The sequence below is a fragment of the Microtus oregoni genome, unplaced genomic scaffold (genome assembly GCF_018167655.1).
Source record: "Microtus oregoni isolate MIOR12 unplaced genomic scaffold, Mior012 000065F_ref0000479, whole genome shotgun sequence".
NCBI classification, from domain to species: domain Eukaryota; kingdom Metazoa; phylum Chordata; class Mammalia; order Rodentia; family Cricetidae; genus Microtus; species Microtus oregoni.
Genome location: NW_024543875.1, coordinates 8573652 through 8598015, shown reverse-complemented (window position 1 = coordinate 8598015; position 24364 = coordinate 8573652).

The following is a 24364-nucleotide window of genomic DNA, read 5'->3' as shown; positions in this document are numbered from 1 at the left end:
CAGTCTGGTTTTGTCTTCAGTTAGTTTCTGGTGCAGGGTCGCTGAACAGGCTAGTCCTGGATTTTTGGTTCTTCTCTTCCTGCTGGGAGAGTCTGGTTTGTTCAGGTTTTTCAATACTATGTGTGATCCAAAGGTGACTGTTGGTTTACACTTCCAGCAATAAGGTTTTTTCTTTACCCACATTTTCTTAGGCATAAGTTGTTAGCAATAATTTTTAATCCTGGTCATTTTTACAAGGATAAGATAAAATCTCAGAGTTTTGGTTTGCAAATATAAAACTTATTCTACAACAGTTTTGCCAGTTAAGATATTAAACTCTTAATTTAAAACAGTAGCCTGTCTGATACAAAAGGGCAAGTTAAAAGCTAAAAAAATGGCTTGACAAAATATCAACTATGATCAATGTTTCTTATACTAAACAATAGATTCATTGATAATTTTAAAATTAATTCCTGGACAATTGTCTTTGCTCAATTCAAAGGCCAAAAACAATGATCTTTTCCCAGATCATTGCTACAATTCACACACCTGTATTTTGCTAATATTATAGCAAAAAATCCCTTAAAGGATTTTATGCTAAATTTTACAAATGGCTCTTCCAATGGAAGAACTGCATATATGGCTAATAAAAAAATTATGAAGTATAACAAGGCTCCTTAAAAGCAACTCATAAAAGTTGCAAGCAGATCCTGATGCAAATGGATCTGACGTGATAACACCAAGCTGACCTTTGCTAAGGCAAGGTGAAAAGGCCCTTGCAATGCATTATAAAAAAAATCCCGACCTATATATATATTTGGGGTCGAGGATATGTTTATGCTTTTTTCAGGACATCCCCCAACCTAAGACAGGGTCCTGGGAACCCTAGGACGGGTAAGGGCGAAAAAAGACCTGGTCCTCACTCGACCTAAGAATCATAAGGCACCCCTCTGTTCCCAGGAGAGGTAAATTGCTTCACCATTCGAGAGAAGGGTCTCTCCTTGTCCCAGTCCCTTCTCCTTTAGATCTGACACCATGGTTGGACTCTGACCTGGTGCCCTCCACTTAATAGCTGCCTGTCTTTATAAAAGAAAGGGGGAACTGCAGGGAGCCTGACAGGATCGCCATTACAAGATGACGCCGCTGACATCCTGTCTTGTTGGAAATGAACAACTCCATATTTGGCTATGCCTTTGGGAGCTGCCTGTCCCCCGCTTCCCGCATGTGCGGTGGTCTAGAGTCCTTGGGCCTATCCTGATGCAGTCTAATGTCAGCTGATGGTGGCAACCAATCACAGGGCGACCCGTGTGCCTACTCCCTATATAAACAGCTGCTTTAGTGCTCTCGGGGCCCCTCGCTTCCTGCTCTCCCTCAACCAAGAGCACTCCATTAAAGCGTGATCTGAGAAGAATCCTCGTGTGGTGGTCATTCTTTTCTCACTGGTCGAGAAGTTCGCCGCACGACAGGAAAACCTGCCCTGCCCTAGAGCAGAGAGCATGAGGCACCAGGAGAGATCCATTGATTACCACTGCCAGTCTGGGTTTTGAACTACCTGTGGTTTTGCAAAGTGAGCAATTTAATTTCTGTATATTTGAGGATTTTTTTTATCAAGTATGTCTTTAAAAGTTTTGACTAATGTAAAACTACAGTTCAAATATCTTTACCTAGATACTTCTGAATATTTAGACAAAGAAGCTGGCAGTGTTGCTAAAATGTGATGTGTGTGGCTGATGTGGGATGTCCATTTGTATATGTGTTGCTTCTGTTGGTTGATGAATAAAGCTGCTTTGGCCAACAGTTTAGCAGAGCAAAGCCAGACAGAAAATCCAAACAGAGATCTACAGAGAGAGTAGACGGAGTCAGAGAGATGCCAGCCAGCTGCCAAGGAAACAAGATGTGTAGAAAATGAGGCAATGCCACAGCTGCCTGGCAATCCATAGACTAATAGAAATGGGTTAATTTAAGATGTAAAAGCTAGCTAGAAATATGCCTGAGCCATTGGCCAAACCTTGTTGCAATTAATATAGTTCCTGTGTGATTATTCAGGTCTGGGCAGCCAGTAACAAAAGTGAAGTCTCCAATTACATGCTACAGTAAATTTTTCACTAGGCTAAACTATATAGATGGTGGCAACCACCATATCTCTAGAAAGAACACAGTGCACCTGGAGTAAGAATGCTAACATTTTTTCCATATATACATATATTTAACAAAACACTCAATTTTAGTGTGCTTAATTTTAACAAATTATTATTATTGTGTGTGGGGGTAAGGATGTATGGTGTGTGTGTGTGTGTGTGTGTGTGTGTATGTGTATGTTTGAGTATGGCTATATATGTGTACATGTGCCACAGTGTACATGGGCCAAAGAACAACTTTCAAGAGTCAATTCTCTCTTTCTACCTCGTTGAAACAGTCTCTTGTTTCTACCATACTGCACACACCTGGCTTGCTGGCCCCTGGGCTTGCTCTACCTTATATGTTTAAGTAGAGAGCTGCATTGCACGAGCACACTACCGCATCTGGCTTTTTAATGTGGGTTCCAATAATGGAAGTCATGGTTCCAGGCTTTGGGGGCTAGAACTTTACCAGCTGAGCCATCTCACTAGACCTATTTTTTGTCTTTTATACCTCCTGGTAAAAGGCACGATGCTAGAAGACTATCCCATTTGCACCTGCTCTGTGAGATAAATGTTCTATTTTTCTGGCATACAGTTAAGACCCCAGCAATAATAGAGATGAATTTAGTGGTAAAGGAAATACTAAATTGAAATCCAGCCACTCTGAATTGCTGTAAACTCTAGGGACGTGCACAAGCCCAACAAATAAGTAAAATAAAGTGTGTTTGGCAAAAGAAGTGAGGAACTAACTTGACAAGAAGACTCCTGGTGTCAATTACCTCAGGAAGGAAGAGGATGCACGTGAGGAGCCAGGAAGCTAGAGACAAGGTGAATGCGCATGAGAGAAAGCTGGGGAAACTTCAAGATGTCTTTCATGGACAACAGGAACCAGGCGGGCTAATAGGATTGTGAATTTGTGGCTGGGAAAGAAAGCTTTATAGATAAATAGCTTAACTGCTTACGCATTTGAGCTGGGCTGAAGTTTAAGGCTGCAATAAGATTAAAATATGGGCAGCCTTAGGAGTTTATAGGCACTACGTCTTATTCTTAGAAGAAAATGTATTTTGGAACAGCATACCTCAGGAGAAAACATAAGGACACCTGGAAGTTTCTTAGCTCCTTCTCATCTTTCACATGTGTGGGCAGTTTGGCTCTAACCAGGAATATAAAAGAACAGGTTGCCTTTTTGTATGTACGAGAGGAGATGATTTGGGACAAATTAATGAAATCCCTTGGTATGAGGTATTTCCATGCATGCATTTTCTCTTCAGGCATACTGTGATAGGCGTTTGTGGAAAGGAGAGGAGAAGATGTCTAACTTCTGGCAAAATATTTTTTACTCAATCCAGACACAGCTGGAGATTTTTGCCTTCTACGGTCACTGCCAGTCATTCAACAGTGTGGAAGAGGGTAAGGAGAAATTGTAGTAAATAGCGGCGGGGCTGCGTTCCCAGCACCCCAGCAGCCTGCTCGGCTAGTTTATGCCCCGAAATAACAACACACAAACTGTATTCATTTAAGCACTGCTTGACCCTTTAGCTCTAGCCCTTACTGGCTAATTCTGATATCCCGATCAACCCATCTCTAATAATCTTTGAGCACCGGTCTTACCGGGAAAGGTTCAGCATGTCTAACCTGGCGGCTTGCTTCATCGCGTACGTCTGCCAGGGAGAGCGGAGCATGGCATCTCTCTGAGGTGTCTGCTCCCGAGAGGAGAGCTGTGGCGTCTGAGCTCACTTTCTCTTCCTCCCAGCGTTCTGTTCTGTTTACTCCTTCTACCTATCTCTAATCAATGAGAGCCAAGCAGTTTCTTTTTATTTAACCAATGACCTTCCTCCATCAAGAAATGACCAAGAATCTGAGGCCATCGATGGAGTAGAAAGGGAAATGGCAGAAGCGCACAGCAGAGGTTTTTTCTCTGCTTCTTGGGCCACATGATGAATGGGGGTTGCTCTACTCCATGACATCTTCCTGGGAACCATGGAAGGCAAACCTCTGGAACCAGGAGTCAAAGTTTGTTGCTTATATTCTCCGGTGTTTGCCCACAGCAATGACAATCTGACTTATTTAGTGTTACCCTCAGGGATTCTGAAGAGAGGCAAAGTGAGAAATGTCCTCAGAAGTTCGGTACATGTGAATGATCTTTGTCAGTAATGGGGCTGAGCACATCGTCTTGGGCGCGATGAGCAAGTGATTAACTTCTACCTTTTTATGTGGAGACAGGGCCTCATATGTTTATCAAACTGTCTTTGAATTGCCTACCACAAGGCCTAGATAATTAATTATTAAACAAGTGATACTAATGCCAACACTGTGCTGGACACTGAGATTACAGATCAATCTTTCCCTTATATCTCCCTTAGAACTACTGGGGAATAGAGTCAAGAATCCCAAAGTTCACGATGATCAGGTGAAAAGATGGGCTTGGGCTTTGGAATTAGATGTACCTCAGGCTGTTTCCTGGATCTGCTATTGATAACGATAATTTCTCTATTCTTATTTATTTCATTATAATTAATTTTATATGTTTGAAAATCAGACATGATCCATATACAGTGAGGGGAAAATACACACCACAAAGTGGTTACTCAACAATGTTTAGCTTTAGATTTAAGTGCAGTAAGGCCCCAGGTGCTTGCAATGATACCTCAATGGAAGACACCATTGTGGAAGTTTGAGTGTAATCAGTCTCTGTAAACTCATAGGGAGTGGCTCATTGGAGATGTGGCTTTGTTGGAGTAGGTATGACCTTTTGGGAGGAAGTGTGTCACTGTGGGAGTGGGCTTTGAGACCTCATATATGCTCAAGGCACTCCCAGTTTCTCAATTCACTTCCTGTTGCCTGCAGATAAAGATGTAAAATTCTCATCTCCTGCTCTAGCACCATGTCTGTCTACAGCCATTGTGTCCCTCCATGGCGATAACGGACTAAACCTCTGAACTGTAAGCCAGCCACAATGAAATGTTTTTACTTTCTAAGAGTTGCTGGGGTGATGGTGTCTCTTCACCCTGACTACGGCAGCTGTAGAGGACAGCACATAGCCAGGGAAACTTCTCACCTCATGCCGTAAGAGGGACGTGGATTGACAAGATGGCATGGTGTTTGAGCCTGCGTAGTATCCCAGATTCATTCCTATCACATCAGAGCTGTTTAGGAAGGAAGCATCTTTAGAGTTGAATGGGCGTTGTCACAATTATAGAGAACTTCGCAGAGTGGACTTCAAGAATATTAGTGATAATACATGAAAAGAATGTGTTTGTATAATAATCACAATGCTGGCTAGTTTTATGTGAACTTGATACAAGCTAGAGTCGTTTTGGAAGGGGCCACCTCAATGAATAAAATGCCCCATCAGACTGGATCTTTTATATTCAGCCTTTAAATTCTTTCCTACATGTTGTACTCTACCCATATGTACATTTGTTTGACAGATATTATTGGCTAGACTCTGCATATGAGAGAGAACATATGGTTTATTTCTTTCTGAGATTGTTGGACCTCACTTAATATTGTACACCCAGAGTCCATCAATTTTCCTGCAGAAATCTAAAAATACATTTCTTTAAAAATGTTCTCAGTAAATTAACAGCAACAACAACAAAAAAACCCATGCCATTTTCTCTTGGACCTATAGGATAATCTTTTCTTCCTCCAACTCTCTGCAATAGAAGTGGGGCTTGTCTGTTAATATCTATCTATCTATCTATCTATCTATCTATCTATCTATCTATTTATGTGGGTGTTGGGGGAAAAGCCTCTGGGTTTACAAAAAGGGGTTATGTTCTATATCACTGCGCTGTGCTGTTAGTCTCTGGTTAAAAATCTGTATTATATCAAATGTATGTAATGTTCCCCTTTATCATGAATGAAGAAGCTGAGATATTTATAGGACTTTCTCATAATTATAAAGCTGGTAAGTGAGCAGGCTGAGGATCCAGAAAACTCCCTTCCTCTGGATCAACTCTTTGCTTTATATGTTGTATATTTTGGGTTGAGAGAACACTTGGGTGGTACTAAAATCCAGACGATCAAGCAAGTTCTTGGAGCACACATATGTGAGACGGGTGGCTACAGAGCAGGGAAACCAACAGGCATGTGCCACTGAGGGATGAACAGTGGGCCCTGGAGCCTTCCTTTGGCTTCTTTGTCAACATACCTCTTGCTGTGTTTGCCTAACATAACTCCAGCCTAGCCTGCAGGGCCTCATTAATTGGTGTGAAGCTTTGACATGTTTTGTTACTGTTAGTTAAGAAATAAATAAAAAAAATACATCCTACCTTACCACAGTCCTAAATTAGCACAGGAGAACAGTGCTAGCCTGTGAAAACCAAGGTGGAGACTCATGTCTTTGGTTTTGCAGGTAGAGCCATGCCAAATAAAATAATTAATTTTCCATATCCACCTCACTACTTCCATTTAGGCCCTCAGAGCTTCTCCCAGAGATTGCTGTGACATCATTTTCTAAGTCTTGGAAAATAGTGAAACTTACCAGTCTTTAACTACTGAGGCCTGCAGATACAGTACAGGGGTCCAAAGCTTAATTAGGTTTCTGGCTTCTCTCTCATCATTACATTGTTTAGAAATAAATAAGATAGACACCACATCATGCACACTACTTCATTACCAACTCCATCCATTGCTACTGAAATCCACATGATTTTCTTCCGGTTCTACTCCTGAAACACTGTGAGCAGAGGGAAAGCTCTCCCCTAAGGTCACCTTTTCACTGGTCTCATTTACACCCAAAGTCCACAATGAGGCATATGTGTCAAATCTCTTGGGATTTCTTGCCGAAATACTTTGTTCTTTTCAGATGGGAGCTACACTGAGGAACATAAGTCCCAGGAACTTACATAACTGAAGCCTCTGTAACCAAGGATTCCACAGCAAACAGGATTAGTAGCAATACGCCATCAGTTTTCAGGATACACAAATTTGAAGACTATTGGTTTAAAGTTCTGTTTGTAAGCGTTATTATTGACACTGCAAGCGAGGTGTGGTAGAAGGTACCATGGGGAGAGAAGGTGGGGGTGAGGTTTAAACACATTTCCTGTTATCATGTAATTAATTAACTGGAAAAAGGCTGCTAGACAGAAGTTCAGATCTCTTAGCTCCTAAAGCAGCCCCTTTTATGCCAGTATAGGTCAATTATTTGTATAGGGGGTAATTAAAACTAATCATTAGCCTTCTTAGGGAGAGAAAAGCAAGTTTATGAGAAAAGAGAATGACTGCTTCTGTATCGTTATTGGATCTACAAATCGAAGTTCATCAACCATTAAATTCCACTAGACAACTGGGAATTCAGTCAAGCAATTGAGTGGGCACACATCCTATGGAGCTCAACGGAGTGGGGAGTGCATAGAGAGCCACAGCCTGGTGTTTTCTGAGGTGGTAGCCCCATAAACAAACAGAAGGGAAGCCTATGCCCAAAGGTTGGCTCCTCTGTGTTGCTCACCAAGTCAATCTGATTAAACTGGTAACATCGCTCTACTTAGGGGCATGTTGGTTATAGGTGATGTAGGCTTCACCACTGACGATCAGCCAGGCAGAAAAACCAATTAACTAGTGCATCTAAATCACTAGAAAGAGGAGTCATTTTCTAAATGACCTGGATACAATCTTGGTATTAAATTACTAAGTTAATTAATGAATAAATTCTAAGACCTTGTTGGTTTGCAACTTTACTCATCTATCACATTTTATGAATCAATTTTTCTTTCTATATCCGTCATTGAGAAACAGTTATAATGGAAATATATTCTTATCACATTAAAGAAAGAGTTGCTTGAAGTAGTTAATTTCAAGTTGATTTTTCAATACAAAATCCTGAGAGGTTAAAGCAAAAGAAAAGAAAAGGGACCCATCTTTGTCACACTTGATTACACCTTCTAGGTGCATCCTCACTCAGAAGATCTGGTTTGGGGAGAGAGGCCATTGACAAATGACTCGCATGAGCATCACACACAGCTTCAGGTAATTTTATTTTGCTTAAACGCCAATAACCAAATTAGACAATAAATCCTGGCACCTGTTCAGGTGCTGTTTCACAGTATCGCATGGATTTTATCTTAGTTGATTTTCTTCTTCATTTTAAGAGAGAGAGGACAAAGTGCTATCAATCCTGCTCGAAAGATGACGAAACAGGCATGGGAAATTTCCCTCATGTCAAAGGCCACATAACTCAGTGCCCTCTGCAGCATGCCACATCGCTTTCTTTCAAATACATGCTAATCTTTACAAGGGCATACTTTTACAAATTAAAGACAATGTCCTGCATGGATACTCTTCATATATATGTCTGGATTTAATTAATCAATTAATATGTTTAGGTTTTTAGAGACAGAGTTTCTCAGTGTAGCTTTGGCACCTGTCTTGGAACCACCTCTTGTAGACTAGGTTGGCCTTGAACTCATAGAGGTCTACCTGCCTCTGCCTGCCAAGTACTGGGATCAAAGGTGTGCACCACCACTGCCTAGTTAGTGTCTGCATTTATTTAGTTTAGTGATGATAGAACAAGTCACAAACTCTTGATGAGGGCTAATAGGTAATGAATTGATATTTTGAGGGTGCTGTACTCTGTGATGTCCATCTTTTTTCTCTGCTTCTATAAAGATTCCTATGAAGGTGACTGTGAAACCTTCCCTAGTTTCTCAAACACTCTCTGCTCAGTCCATTCTCTGAGCCCAAAGCAATGCTAAAGGAGATGATTGGGAGTTAATAAACTGGTATTTGATTTACTAGTTAAGACAGTATGCTAGGGCTTGAGACAAGGAAAGATGAATAAGGCCAGATAGTGCTCAACCAGAGCTGGAGCCAGAGAGAGCCATGGGCATTTAAACTATTCTTATGGAAAGCCCATGACTATATAGGCTCTAAATGGCAGATTCTACACAGGCAATGAAGAAAGGAAGGATGTTCCTTGTTTGGCTAAGTACATATTCTAGTAGTTCATTTGTCTTGTCTTTATAATCCCAAATACTATGCTTAACGCTGGACGTAAGGAATATTTTTCCCAGGGGAAGGCGCCTGATCGATTAATTCTGAGCAAGTACAGGGGAGGCCAGTCCATTCAACACTAATTCAGGTGAGCACCAGCTGCCTAGCCCCTAAACTTATGATGGCCTTACCTGGGAGAATTACTATTCACTAAAAGCATCAATATACTGAGTCACCAAAAGACTTCTTTAAATGGAACATTTCATTAGATGGATAAATTCAAATATATTTATGAAAAACTGACATTATTTGTCAAAGGATTGCAAAAGTTTTCATATTGTTTGTTTCTGTGAGTGGGGGAAAATGGGAGTGGATAGATCACAAATATCAAAGAAACAATATTTTAGATCTTCACCTTTCATTTTAATTGAGGAACTATAAAGACATAACTGAAAGATGGGATCTGGCTTAGGCATAAAAAAGAATAATCTCTGACTTATGGAAGTCTATCATTTGTGGGAAATATTCTTGGCATATTCAAGGAAATGTTGGGGGAGAAAATGGAACTAATTGGATATTGAATAAGAAGTTGAAGTTTGACTACTACGCAGTCAAGGAAAGCTGTTAGGGAACATTCATATTTATTTACCCAGTAGTGCATATAAACAAGAACCCTTAATCAGATTCCAGTGTAGAGAAGAAATCTACCCCCACTCTTCCACCTGGACCCCTAAAAAGTACTGTTATGCTCATTAGCACCAACTAAACCAACCCAACTAAGCCAACCCATCCATTTATGTGGTCTCTTTGTTAACTGCCCACAATTGAGGAAAATATCAGCCTGGTTTAGAAAGAAGATAAAGATGATGAACAGGGGAGCCCAGATTTATGAGTAAACCTTTGTATGATTTTAGGAAATACCCTTGAACCAGGAACCTATCTGTGTGCATTGCTTACTTATCCACTGGGGCTCCTACAAATGCAAAACAGAGTTATAGATAACATGTGTAACACATGGAAGACATAAGACACATGCCGGAGAAATTTAACTGCACGTAGGAAGAACATGGAGTAATGAGAAACATGTATTTTATTCCTTCTCTGTGTCCCTAGATGGAAGAAAGGTAATTGAGGCTAGATGGGTAAGATAGAATGTCAAGAAGTTTTTATTTCATTTGTTATCTAGACAGGATCTCTCTATGTAGTCTATTGTGGCTTTAAACTCGCGGTCCTCCCAAGCAGCCTTCAGAATACTGGGATTGCTACTTTTTTCCTCTCATTTTTAGAACTATATCTGAGATACTCTAAAATCTCTTTCCAATACTATGATGACTATTTTGACAGTTTTCAAACACATAAGTGACTCTTATGGAGGACAGAGGGGTACTGCCTTTATAAGCCGAAATACAGATTCTTTAAAAAAAAAAAACAGTAATGAATGGTTAATATATACCCAGATTTGTTTTACAAAATGAAACAACACAAAAGTTTAGAAAAACTTGGTAAGGGAAAATAATGAGTTATAATTTAGATTCTAAACTTGCAATATCATTTTACAAAACAATAGAAACAACAATACTCTTACAAATGCTCCACAATGTCTTTCATTCTTTTTATTCCTCATAATAAATTATATCGAGTAAAATCTGTAACTTACATTTGTTAGCCAAAATCTCCATGAATATTCAGCTAGAAAGGAAAATACAATGGTGTCTTCATTCTTGTTGCCAGAAAATTATTGCTGTTAGATGGCACATTGGGTATTTACAAACAAACTTTATTTGCAGATGAGTATGGTAAAATTAAGTTTGTTCAGAAGAGAAGAAATCTTGTTAATGGGGTAGTTACCCAGAAAATCAACCTAATGTGTATAGTAAATAAATAGAAAACAAGTTTTTTCCTCGCTTTCACCAATAAGTTCCAACTCCAAATTTTCTGGTGTCACAGGAGAGAGAGCTTGAAAAGATACTTAACTCCTACCTGTTCCTCTTGCATTCACACATGGATTTCTTTGCGTTATCACTAATGTTAACTCTTACATTTCTATTTCCTTTTTTAACCATGGATGTTGCAGGGGCTCTCTAGAGTTTAAATTATCCACCAATGACATTTAGACAACGATTAGCTTGCCTTTTCTTTTTTGAAAGAATTAGTATGAGATCACATACATCATTTTTTCTAGCAGTCTTTGGAATTCAATAAACTTACTATTCATTAGAACACAATAAATTGATGTTTAGTTTTCTTTATATCCAAGCAGTTTGAAATGGACCCCTACTGTCCTGTCTGGTTCTAGAATTTTCACTTATTGTATTCTGGATCCTTCCATCAGATGAATGACTCCAAGTCAGTAGGGCTGGTTACATTTTTATCAACTTGGCACATACTAGAGTCATCTTGGACAAAGAGACCCCAATTTAGAAAGTTTCCTCATTATATTGGTCTTTAGGCATGTCTATTGAGGCATTTTATTGATTGGTGATTGATAGGGAATTGTTGAGGCCACTATGGTTTGGGCAGAAGGTCATGGGTTGTATAAGAAAGCAGTTTAAACTAGCCACAGTAGGCAGTGTTCCTCCATGGCTTCTGCTTCAGTTCTAGCCCCCAGATTCCCATATGGGTTCCTGCCTTGGTTTCTCTCTTAATATACTGTCACCTGGGATATGGGAGCAAAATAAACTCTTTGCTCTTCTTGTTGCTTTTGGTTACAGTCTTTTTCACAGCAACAGAAAATAAATTAGAGCGTCAATACTTTGCTCTTGTCATTTTTCTATTCAAAAAGCTCTCAGCATTGCCTATAGGAAGAAGGCCAGCACTTCTGAGTATTTCCTGTGCCTCCACATATTCAGTAAACTTCATAAAGTCTTTACCTTTAGTAAGACTGACTTTTTTTCACGGTCAATATACTATGTAAAACAACAACATGAAAAAAGAATCAAGCATGTCACATTTGACCTTTTGCTTAAAGAAGAATCTATAATGGTCATTATTTATTGAATTGATAATTTGATGTATCAGATAATTTTCATTACTGATTCATTTGTAGCAAGTCAAATTCAAGTTAATGTCTGAAGTACTCTACCAAACCTTCTTAAGAATGGACCAGAGAGAAAAACATAGAAGACTGAGAATAAATCCCATGCAGTGGTAATACATATACATATATATGCACACACACACACATATGCTGGATACACACACACACACACACACACACAAAACAACCAATGGCATATTACAAAAGCAATACTGAGAGAATCCATATGCACTGAAATATGCCCTGATTATAGGCATGTTCTTATGATTTTCTCTGGGTACCTGTAGAACCTCATTGCTTCTCAAATGTTTCCTCCAAATGCTATCGAGTGTGTTCCTGAAATCGATGTAACAGACATGTAAGTCCTTTTCAAATCATTCGTATTTTCCTGTCAGTTGCCTCAACGTGAGAAACTGATCAATTGTGCTACTTTTAGCTGTGAATCCGCACTGGGCCTCTACCATAAAGATACTCTTGCATCAGTCAAATTCTGTGGAGAATTAATAGATCAGTTTAAGACAATTGTAGGAGTGTCGCAGGGGTGCGTCCTCTCACCACTGCTCTTTAATATATTTCTGGAATTAATTATAGCAGCTAAAGATGGGCGGTATAAAGAAATCCCACACTAACTCAAAATTGAATATAATAAAGGGTTATTTTTTTTAGACTCATAGATCACAGTCCTCTGCACAAATGGGGAACAGGAAACAAATCCAACAGCTGGAAGAGAGAGGGAATTCGTGCTTTTCTTTGGCATATGTAGTATAAGAGGCCACTCCTAAGTGGGCCGGTAACTTAAAGGCTGCTGGCTATAGGATTTCCTACAGCAAGCAGCAGCCCTGGAGGATTGGGAGATAGGTGTGCAGATAGGTGGTGTGTGAAACCTATACCTTGTGTCTCACCGACGATACAGCACTACTTGCTGAAAGTTCAAATGAGCTGCCGGCCAGGGTAAATAGAGTGGTGGAAGTCAGTGAACACCTTGGTATAAAAGTAAACATGGAGAAGACTGAGACACAATGCATGGGAAGGGCGCACAAGGATTTTAACATTGTAAAAGAGAGTCAGAACCTCAAGCAAACAGTCAGCTTTGCCTATATGGGAGGAAACCTCAGTTCAAATGAGGGAACTATTTCAGAGTCAAGAGGCAAATAGGGATAGAGACGGCTGCATTCCAGACACTAGAAAAGGTTTGGTCAGCAAGAGACATAACGACAACAACAAAATTACAAGTATATGAGACACTTGTCGTGAGCTGCCTACTTTACAATTCTGAAGCCTGGACAACGAAACGCTCCTCAGAGCAGCGGCTGAATGTAGCTGAGATGGCCTGTCTCTTGGCCTGAATGGATGGCTCAGCCGTTAAAGGCTAGGCTCACAACCAAAACTAAGAGATGGCATGTCTCAGGAGGATTCTGGGCATCACATGATGGCTTAATTTGGTGCCAGTTTTACATGAAGGCTGCAGAACGATGACATTAAGAAACATCTCCATCTACAGTAGGAAGAAAACTACAGATTATGGCAATAGTACTTGAGATACTTCGGCCATGCTATGAGAATGAATGATGGCAGATACCCAAAGATAGCACTGCTTGGAAGAGTGCATGGGCTAAGGTGAAGAGGAAGGCTCCCAAAATGCTGGATAGACAGCATAAAGGAAGACTGTGGAACTTTGGGTATGGCAATAACACCAGCATTTAGGACTGCCCAGGATAAAAACAACTGGAGAACCACCATAAATGGGCTGCCCATGCATTTTTAGACTTTGCTGGGGCACAAATGGTGATGATGATGACATATAATACATTTAGATATAGAACATATTATGAATTTCCCTAATTTATATGTATATTTATATACTTGTATGTGTAACATATGTATATATACTTATATGTGTGTTGTGTGATACATCTCTGTATAGAATATATTCTATATTTTCCCAATATCTAGTACACTCACATAAAGAAAAGCTATGTTGAAGTAAATATTTCCTGTAACTAATCAGAGACATCTGTGATGTACATGGCAGAGAGGTTTAAATTTCACTGGAGAGGGTGAATCCTTTATACACAAGGTAGGTAAGCCTCCTGGACTTTTGGAATTAGAAAAACTGAAAAAAGTGTTTCTACTTAGAAGGCAACAAATAGATTAAGTGATATTTAATTTTATTATTATTCTAAACTCACAATAATAACAAAATTTTAAGTTTAGAATTCAGAAAAGACAGTGTGAATTTTGAGCCGGTTCTGAAAAGCTACAGTCAAAGATGAATTATTAAACTCTCTAAGACTTAGTTTCTTCAGATGGTGTGTGGTGCTAAAAATAGTCTACTACAAGAGTGGTTTTAAAGACTAAATAATAAACAAAGAGGACTTGGCATAGAGTTCAGGGCTCAGTAAGTATTTAGCAAAAGGCAATTAAATACCTATTTGGGCAACTTCTCTGCTATGTTAATTAATTAAACGTTTGGACTAAAATCAGTTAGGAAAATTCTGCAGGAATCCAAATGAGGTATTTTAGGAGTTCATCAGGTGCAGGAAATGATGAAAACTGAAAAAGAATCACAAAACCCAGAGACCATGTAAAGCAGAAAAGACAGGTTCCATGTAGAAATTCAAGCTAAGAACTGAGCACATTCTGATGGTGTTACTAATAAAATGGGAAATGAGAGAGGTTGTTAAATTATGGATTAGCAAACAACATTGTTGTTTATCACCCTCATAAGCAATAGCTCCTCTGGGGTTAAAGTAGAAAAGGATTGAGTTTAGCTTTAAACATCCATTTCTAGCCAAGTCATGTTCTGATGGGGAATCTTTGTCAGCCAATGATCTCTAAGGGGTGGGATGATTTTAAGGCATGACTTTCTGGGTACCTACAGAAAAACACCAGGCAGGCCTAGGTTCGCTCTCTCTCTCTCTCTCTCTCTCTCTCCCTCCCTCCCTCCCTCCCTCCCTCCCTCTCTCTCTCTCTCTCTCTCTTTCTCTCTCTCTCTCCTGCTCCTGCGCTACCCAGCTGAGCTTGGATTTTTTGTTCCTGTTTCATGAGTTTGCCCCTTATAATAATAATAAAAATTACAATTATCTTTTAGCTAGCCTGTTTTTTTCTTGAACAGAGATAATTCAACAATGCTCCAAAAGCATGTTGTTGGAAACTCTTTTCTGTACTCTCCTGCTCTGAGGAACTGAGAACAAATTCTTCCTCGTAAAGTCTGGTGATCATAGAGAGTGCTCACAAGAACTTCCTTCTAAAGTCTTGTTTCTAGTAGGTCACTGAACTTTGCTTCCTCTCAAATCTCAATCGATCCTGGAGATGATCTTTACACGACTTTTCCTAAAATGGCTATGTAAACAAAATAGACTGGGGGAGTTTGAAAATGTTTTGCCTGAAAGACCCAGGTTCAATTCCCAGAACCCACATGGCAGCTCACACTTTCTGTATCTCCAGTCTCAGGGGATCTGGCACCCTCACACAGACATGCAGGCAGGCAAAACACCAAAGAAAATACTTTTAAAAGATTAAAAAGCATTTAAGGCTGATCAGTCGTTTTACAGTAATGTGAATGTAAATATGTGGATCTGTATTTATTGTCTTCTAAAAACACCACCAGATCATTAATTTATTCATAACTTAAGCAATCTACTTTATATTCCTACTTCTACACTATGAATAGAACATATTAAATGATCGAGAATGTGTCCTGCTTTAGATTTTAGTGAGTTTGACAATGACTACTGTCTAGAACTGGGATAGAGATCAGTACGGTGACTTTTTGATAGTCATTTGGGGTTTTAGATTAATAGCGATTCTGCCTGTGGTGACTAAGACTATTCTGTCAGTCATCATGAACATAGAAAGAACCATGTAGGCAGCATGTAAAAGTGCTAATAGCCTAAGATTGAGTTCTCCTGGCTTATATCTCAGCCAGAAAGGCAGAGGCTCAGTGCAAGGGAAACTTGAAGACTTCACCTGATAGTGTCTTTGGGGTGCAGAAAAGATAATGGCGAACTAGTGATGAGCATAGCTTGTCTTTTCTTTCTTGCTCTGTCAAGTGAAGAACCTACCTAACCATTTGTTATGTTAGGATATCAGCAACTTGTCTTGTCACTTAGCAGGCTTCTCCTGTGTTAGTGTTGAAAACGTCTCTTATGACACATTCTTTCAGGGAACAGTGATTAGATGAGACTGTCAGTAGGAGAATTTGGGAACGCGCTCTCATAATCAAATGGGCACCCACTTAAAATTTTCCCATGCTCAACTGTGATCTCATGTTTTTATAATTTAGTCATATTTTATAGATCCAATAATGGAAATTGTCCCCCAGGAGGAATATTGATTGTGAGTGACTGTTGAGTTTTTACAGTTTGTGAAACATTTAATAGCTACCCAGACATTTTTTGTTAGTTTAAGACAAATCGCCACAAATCTAAGGTGACTTTAATTTTCCATTAAACATGAAGCAAAAAGGAAATGAAACCACTTTAAAAATTATCCAGCATTGATTTTTAGAGTTTTATTGCTTAGAGCTCAAAATTCTACATCAGAGCATAAGTGTGCCAGCAAACAGGATCTACTCTCAGGATGGAGCCTTCCTGGTGTCTGCAGAGTAGCTGGTGCTCAGCAACCATCGGAAATGACAGTTCTTTGGTGCAGTCAAGACCAAATTATGCCAGAGATGGGGTACCAAAGTCCGAGGCTGGCTGTAGTTCTGGGTGTGATGAATTATACAAACTTCTACTAGTGATGCACACATGGTTCTTAATTTCCACAGGTTTCATATTCTCTAGTTTAATCAGTGACAGATGTGAAATATTTATAGGAAAAAGGTACCTGTACTGACTGAGCATGTCCAGTCTTTCTCCCTAGCAATGATTCTCTTAAAAAAAAAGTCAGTGTAACAACAATTTTTACAGCACTTACGACCATTGTAGTAAGTATTATAATAATACAGAGATGATCAAAGGCATGTAGAGGGTGTCTGTAGGTTATATGCAAAGGCTGTAGGACTTTCTTGACTTGAACATCATGGATTTTGGTATCCTAGGTGAGCTATCCTTGTTCTATCCTCACTCATAAAATACCAAGCTCCAATTGTATTTTCTTTAGCTTTAAGTTTTGATTTATCTACAAAACGGAGTGTTTAGATTACCTTTAAAGATTCTTGAAGTGTTAGGATTTTCTAGGACAAAAGCTAAAGACCTTTATTTAACTTCACTTGACTCCGAAGGACAGCAGTGAGCATAGTCAAGTACAGCCCAAGAAAATTTGTGAAGTAGAGTTAAGATGTAACTAGGGAAATGGAGAACTTGAAAATATAGCAAAAGAGATTATAGAAAAAAACTTAGATCAAAGGGGATATGAACAAGTAAATTTGTTATTTCAATCATTTTTATATACATACACATATATACGTACATGTAAAATGTATATATGAACTCTCAGACAAACTTTGAGCTCTGCATTTTTGTAGATTATATTCTACAAAGGTTAAGATAGCACACACTTAACAGAGATATGTTTTGCCTCTTTAGTAGATGCTAACAAAGCACAATGAGACCTGGCTTTGGGTGGGTATAGGATACCTGCTGCAGGTCCTTAATCCTAGGTGAGTTTGCTTTTTAGTATTACTGACTACAAGTAACATCTAAATTGCTGTTCTTCACAAGAACCGCAGAGCTGAGGGAAAGCAGCATGCGGGATGAGCCAGGACACTTGCATTTTTATTCAACGTTCTGACTTGGCCCAACATTAACATAAACCAAGTTATTCAGAGACGTTCACAGAGAGTCCAGAGGCCACTAATCTCTTCTTCTGTTCCCTATCTACCTGTCATTACGTACCTATTGACCCAGGACAGAAAATTTACTTGGTCAGCTTGAAGCCCGCTGTTGGCAATCTACAGCTATGGCTCAGTAGATTACTGCAGCTGGTAGCATGAGCGCATTGATCTGTTTCACCGAGTGGGGCCACACTTGTTTCACCGCAAAGATTAGAGAGTGATTCAGCATTCATGAAAAAATATAGCTTCAAAGGGTTAGTGGACCAGTCCTAGAGGTGAAGCCATGTCGGGAGCGAGTGTAGAAGGAAATGGTCTGGATTTATTATCTACATTAAAGAAATTGTGGGTCCCATGGATGCCAGGAGTGTCATGGAGACGCAGCTAATAGGTTTTCTATTGGATTTGTCGGGCTGCCGCACGTGCTTTGGGAAGGAATGCTTGCCTCGTTTCCTGGCAGAGGCTACAGGCTATGAACTCGTGAGTAATCACTGGGGTTGAAAATGGAACTTACTCTTCTAAAGAACGTTTTCAAGGACTGTAAGGCTGATCACTTAACTGTGGGAATAGATGAGAAAACTAAATGTCTAAGAAACAAAAAGTTCCATTTCAGCGTTCATATTTTGCTTTGGGATCCATGATATTTATCTAAAAGAAGATTGCTTAGATAAAATCCTGAAGGTCTGGTTTAGACAGTGAATCAGTTGCTAAGGCCAGAGGCACTCCTGTCTGTTCTTTTATTCCATACAAATGTTGGCTTTATTTTTGCTATTAATGCATGTTAGTTATACAGAATAATGGTTATCGTTGTGACATATTGACTTACACTTTACATGTTTTGATCATGTCTAATCCCCATTACCCTGCATAATCTTGCTCCTCCCTCTTCTCTTACACTTTCCTTACACTTTCATGTCTTTCCTTTGTTTCCATCTGTAGAAGAAAATATATGATAATTTCTTCTAAGTCTAGTTTATTTCACTTTACACGATGACTTCCGGGGCCATCCATTCTCTTACACATTTATGTGGATTAACACTCTGTTATTTTTATATACCACATTTGAAAACTCTATTCATGTGTGGGTGGGCACCAGGGCTGATTCCAGAACTAAATCTGTTGTGAGTAGCATATTAACTTTGATAGTTCATAAAGATATTAATACTTTTAATAAATATGATATATATAATATATCAAAGAGTTGAAAAATCTAACCTACTCTCTTCTTTTTTTTTTTTCCTCTCCTTGAACTTGTTCCCTCTTGTATATTTCAGATAACTAAGGATCTGAATTATTTTTGGAATTTGGGAGTTAATGTGGGTAGAAAGACTATTTGTAGTCTGGAGCCTGTTCAGTAATAAGCATTGGTATAGAGCACATACAAATAATCACAGCACAATGATCTATTTTAGTAGTTTTGTGAGTTCTCTTAAGTCATCTGGTCACCTAAATGGGGAGTTAACCAACATGAAATGGACTCTGGGCTCTCTTTTTTCCTTCTCCTTCCTTCCTTCTCTTTCTTTAAGAGATAGAGAAAATGAAGTGTCTTTGAGTAAGTGGGGGAGGATATGAGAGAAATTTGGGTGAGGAGGGAAAAGAATAAGATCAAAATAAACCAAGCAGAAGAGAGGAAGGAGGAGGGAGTTGTAGGAGCCAGAGGGGTCAAGGACACTGGGAGAGCATGACCCATGGGATCACCAAGCAGGGCTCATGCAGCTCACAGTGGTAAGCCTAGAGCCTGAATGGGTCTGATCTAGTTCCTCTGCATATATGTTATGATTGACAGCTTCTCGACTTAAGGGGACTCCTCACAGTAGGGGATGTCTCTGATTCTTTTGTCTGCTCTTGTAACCTTTTCCCTTCTCCTGGTTTGCCTCGCAGAGCCTTGATGTGAGGGATTGTACCTGGTCTTATTGTATCATTTGTCATGTTGGGTTGATGTTTTCTGTTTCCGAGAGGCCTGGTCTTTTCTGGGGGAAGATGGAGGGGTTGGGGTTGGAACTTGGGGACAAGAGAGGAAGCTGGGAGGAGTGGAGGGAAGGGAAGCTGTGGTTGAGATATATTGTGTGAGAGAAGAATAAATGAAATTTTTTAAAAAATGAAAAAAGAAAAAAATTAAGATAAAAATATTAAAAATTAAATGCCTGACTCTGCTTGGGAAAATGTTGATAATGAATAAAGCCTGTATATTTAGTCTGGACTGTTCCTCTGTGTCCCTTTTCATTGTGACCTACTATTTCTCTTTCACCTCTGGTCTTTCAAGGAGATCACATCCTCCTCTGAAAGTTTAAATTTTGCCAGGTAGTTCTTAAAAATGATAAAGAGCTTTTATACATCACAGATTTACTCTATGCGAAGTTGCAGACACATTAGCATGGGCACATTTTAGAGCAAGCTGCTCTCCGTGTCGCTCTGTGAGAGGCTGCTTTCTCATCACACCTATCTAGCAGGTACAGGTGAGAGAGATGTAACATGTATTAACTAATCATGACAAAAAGCTGCCTTGAGCCATCTCAATCAGGTAGGACTGGGCTTTTTGGCTTCCAAGTTGGCACTGAGCATGCCTGCTTGTCTTGAAAAGTCCCTGCATAGGTGCTCAAAAAGACCAACCTTGAAATGTGAGTCTGACTCAGACCCTAGGATCAGGCGCGTGCAGATGTAGCCAGCTTTAGGGTGGTGCCTTCAGAGCTGGCTTTAGTTTGTTATTGGTTTAACCCAGGCTTTCCTTTGATTTCATTAATGAAGAATGAAGATAGCAACCCTGTTGTTAGAGGCCACTTGTTGGTTCCTGGCTGCTCAGCCCCAGTGGCAGCTCCTTGGCTTCTTTCTGACTCTTCCTCCTTTCTCCCAGCATTTCCGCTTAGTTTTCCCTGCATAGCTAAGTTCTGTCCTGCTATAGGTCCAAAGAAGTTTCTTTATTCATTAACGGTAATCAAAGCATACAGAGGGGGATCCTACATCACCAGAATTCAGGTTTACTGAATCCAGATAAATAAGGAAGCAGGGTTATTATATAGAACAGAGAAAGGAGATGGGTTCAGTTGATTTCTGTACAAGCAGTCCCTGTAGGGGAGCAGACTTCAGGCCATAAGCATGGAGGTGGTTATGGTGGGCATTTTCTGCACACACTGTCAATATCCATACGTGGGCCAGAGGAAGGCTTTGCCATTCCTGTGAGTTTCACCCTTGTGGAGATGACTGTGCCATTTTCCCATGGGTCTGCTGCCAGGGTCCTTGACATATCTGTGGCCATGCCAACAGCATACATTTACTCATTCACTCAGGGCTTCTTCCTTCGCCCCTCCCAGTAACTGTTCGTACACTGTCATATAGAGTAGCTTATTTGTCTTGTATATTTAAAGTACAAAGTATACTGGAAGGATTTTATACAATTAGAATCTTATTTTGATTACTTATTAGGAAGTGATGGGAATGAGGAGGCTGGGAATAGATCACTGAAGATTGTTTGTAAAGAATATATCTTGTCTCTGGCACCTTCCTGTACCCTCTGCTTCCTGACTTCCATGTTAGCATCTCTCCTCTCCTTTCCTGTCACTGAAGATGTTCTTTCTGCCTTACCATTTCAGATCCAAAACAATGAAACCAGCCAACCATGGACTGAAGTATCAGAAACCATGTGCCTAAAGAAAGTGTTCACTCTTTACACTGTTTCTCGGGTATGTTGTCACAGGCAGAACAGACTGGGATGATTCCACTTAGCTTAATGTCTTCCAGATCATATGGCCACACACAGCAGGAAGCAAATTCTCCTTTAACTTCGTCATTTGATGTATGTCTGGGTCATAGACACTCTTAAAAGATCAGTATCATGAACACAGGTCTGGAACACTCTCAGAGGTCAGCTCGCTCACTTGAGCATGCTCCTCTATCAAGTTGAGAAGCTTGAAGAGGAATTAAAAAGCTGGTGACTGATTATTGTGCAGTGAAGCTCTCAGCTTTATGGGGGCTACAAATGTCTGCAACCGGTGCCGGCTAAACTGAGCTGCTCATGTACTCCCTGCACAAGCGAGCATTTAAGAGCTTCCTTACAAACTGCCCTGTTAGCCTGGTATTTGGTCCCATGAGTGTCTGCTTTTAGGCTGGGGAAAAATTCTAAGAATACATACCAAGGAGGTTCTGGGAAAAGCCCGAGTCCTCAATTAATTCCTGTTCCTTCTGACTACGCAACTATGGGGTGTCCTTGGGGAAGATACCCAGCCTGTTGGTGCTTGGTGCCACAGGAAAAGGGTAGTACACATTCAGTAAGGTCATCAGGAAATTCAAAAGATAAAATAAGCCATGAAGGTAGAGTGCACAAAAAGCATTAGATATTAGTAGGAGAAATGAGGAAGTATTTAACCAGAAAAAAGAAATGTTCCCCATTTAATTTTAAATAAGCCAGATGTTGTGAGATCTGAAAGGCTCCTGAGCAAGGGAACACAAACATGTACACTCCCTGGGTCCAGGGACAGATGTGACCTGACTCTCCTTTGTTCTTTGTGTTCCATCACTGTGTGCGGAGGACAGCTGAGGCTGGACTTGGCCTTGTAGACCACAGAAATGTTCAGGTCTCCCGCTGCCTAGTGTGAAGGGAATTGGAAGCTATTTATATCCCAGAAAGCCCAGGTGTTCAGAGCAAACCACTTTCTATGTGGGAAAATCTCCCCAAAGGTTTTTCTCTTTCACGTTTTCCCTTGTTTTTCTTTTGCATGACTTTAGTAGGAATGTCTTCAGATGGTGGCTAAGCACAGGGGTTTGGATGAGGAGAAAACAATTCTAGGCTAGCATAGGGAAAGAGTAAAAGGGAAGGGAGAGCATGGTTTCCAGCAGGGCACAGGATCTGGGAACTCCTTTTTAGGTCAAAGCTCCAGGCCACAGGTATAATGAGCCTTGTTCTGACCACTCAGGTCACATACTCAGCGCAAACTTCGCACCAAATTCACTCTCAAAACCTGCAAACCTGGTGGGTGCCTTTTCTCATCTTGCTGACCAATTCGAATATCTCCCTGACTCTCCCACTTAAAAACTTGAGGGGACTTAGGCTTGGTCCTCTCCTTATACCTGTATGTACCTTTGATCTCTCTCTCTCTCTCTCTCTCTCTCTCTCTCTCTCTCTCTCTCTCTCTTTCTGTTCTCTTCATTCTATTCCAAGTGCAGTCACTGCGGGACAGGTGATCTTGATAATCTTTTGACCTAGCACATTGCAAGCATGGGGAGGAAAGGCAGGAAACGTATCTAATACATGCTATGCAGCTCAAGTTTGATGTGCCACTGGCTTGGTTCTCTGGCAAGCCCAGGAAAGATGCAATCCCACCTTCTGTTACTGTAATGCTAGTGGATGCTAAACACCAACCCTCTTTGCATTTATCCATGCCTATCCCATACAGCACACAGCCGGGAAGTAGTCCGCTCTGTTGCTTTGAGCTTTTCCTTATCTTCCTTCTCATGGGTGTTACAGTCTGTGGATGGCTACAGCATCCGACCGTGACTGCTTTGCCCCTTCTTACTGTCCTGAAGACTTCCTGCTTTTGTCTCCAGTGTTTCCCTCCCTGCCCCTCTCTCTCTCTCTCTCTCTCTCTCTCTCTCTCTCTCTCTCTCGTGCTCTGCACACTAACACCGTTTTTAGCTCAGCGACTTTCACCCCTGTTCATTTCCTCCCCGGAGTCTTCTCCACCCTCGCAGCCAAGTGCAGTTCCTCTTGTGGACATCTGTTGCATGCTCCACCTGGCCATCACTTTTTGTGCAAATGTCAGCACCTCAGCCATTTTCCTTTTGAGGAAATCCCTATTCCCCAATACAGAGAGCAAAGCATCCACAAGGTGAGCTGAGCTCCCTGGGAAAGAAGTGGATGTGAACCGGAATGTCTCAGAATGAACTGGTAATTGGAATCCTAAGTGAGCAGAGCTAATCATCCTGATAACGGGTTCCGCTGCCCCATTCTTAGGAGAGGGCAGCTGTTTAGGGCCTTAAGCTTTCTTAAATCATTCAAATCATCCCATCCTTTTTACTTAATCCACAATATATGTCTGGACTTGACAAGAACGCTGGACCCAGGAGAGGTCTTCTGGGAGCAAAGTTTGCATGGTCTGCTTCTCTGTCCACATCAAATTTTGATGGGCTAAGTCCCCCTTAGCTGCCCCACTGCAATTCTGTTCCCAAAGAGTGACCTATTCAAGGACCCCATAGGTGTTTCCTTCAACTTTGTGTTGCTAGAATTTGACCAACGAGTGGCATAAGGTAAGATATTAAAGCTGATTGGCAAGTTAATAAATCCACAAGAAAGAAGCCTTCTGACTAATGGGGTTGAATGGTTAGCTTAGGCCAGCTGGGCAGGAAATTGTAAGTCAGAAACAACTCACAGGGGCAGCAGAGGAGGCAAAAGGACTTGCTCTCCAAGGAAGGTAAAACAAGAGCAGGGATAACTCTGAGATGCTGCAGCAGAGTGTGGAAGGGAAAGGCTAAAGCAGTCATCACACTCCTTTGTGGAGTAGTATGCACACTAACTATTCTCAGAGA